The following is a 1,348-nucleotide window of genomic DNA, read 5'->3' on the forward strand; positions in this document are numbered from 1 at the left end:
TAATGCGGATCGGATCCGATCCGATCCGATGGCTCTGCGGATCAGATAATATCCGCAAAATTCAGATCGGATGCGGATAATTACCGCGGATATGCGGATATTATCCGATCCATGTGCAGCCCTAACCCCAATAACAACACACAGATTCTCTTCCTCACCGTTAGGCCCTTTCCAGCCCTGCCCTCACGCAAGATGACCTCAAGAAGCTTGCCGCTGACAAAGCTGTCAAATACGTCAAGTCCGACATGGTCCTCGACCTCGGCACCGGCTCCACCGCTGCTTCCAATTCGACGTAGCCATTGCCGTTAACGTCCATGTTTGTCCACAACAAGTGGATCTGGTTTCCCATGGGATTGATCCCTAGAGAACGCAAGAGCGCGGCGAGTTCTAGAATCGTTAAGCTACTGTCGTTGTTCATGTCGAATTTTGAAAAGATTTCACATAAACAACTGAGTTGATCATCATATTCTGATGCCATTTTTGACTATGATGATGATTTTAATTTCCTTGAAGCGATTATTCTATCAAGGAAATAGATTCAATCTTACGTATGTATACACCAAATCATCATGTAAATTTATGAAATGAAAATTGATGACATTAGGTTAGGATTTGAATGAAAAAAAATGAGGGTCCTCACTTTTAATCACCCAAATACCACCCACCATAATTTTTAATTTTGAATTTGTTTGTGTATATATAATTCTTTTTTTAAGGAATTGTTTTGAATTCTATTTTTGTGGTGGTATCAAAGTCATAGGCTAATATGGAAGAAAGAGTGGTGTAAAACACGAGCTGTTTTTGAATAATTGTAAAAATATATAAAAAAAATATCTATGTAATATATAAAAAAAAATATTTCAATACTTAACAACAGAAATATTCAGCTATAGAATTTTAAAAAAATATATATAATTTTTAAAAAAATTAAAAATATTCACATCTGTAATATAAAAAACTTAAAAAATACATTAAAAAACATCTATTTAGTATAAAAAAAATATCATAATGCTTAGTAGAAAAAATATCTACATATATCAACTTACTTTTGTTAAGATGGATTTCGAAATCTAATTCATTAAAAAATTGGTAGAAGTTGGCTAAACCCTAATTGATTCCTAGCAGAACCGATAAAAAAATCATAATAAAAGAGTTAAAAAAAGAAAAATCAAATTGATAAACTTAAAAACTTCATTGCGTTGTATAAAACTTCATTAATGCGGACGTTACGCTATTAGGGTCCTTATTTTTGTTCCTTTAACTTTAGATTTTAACGTAGAATTTTTTTTTGAGGTCAAAGTATTTTTATCATTCTAAATTTTTTATATTGAAAATTAATTAGATAATG

This window comes from Arachis ipaensis, chromosome B02, assembly GCF_000816755.2.
Source record: "Arachis ipaensis cultivar K30076 chromosome B02, Araip1.1, whole genome shotgun sequence".
Lineage (NCBI taxonomy): Eukaryota > Viridiplantae > Streptophyta > Magnoliopsida > Fabales > Fabaceae > Arachis > Arachis ipaensis.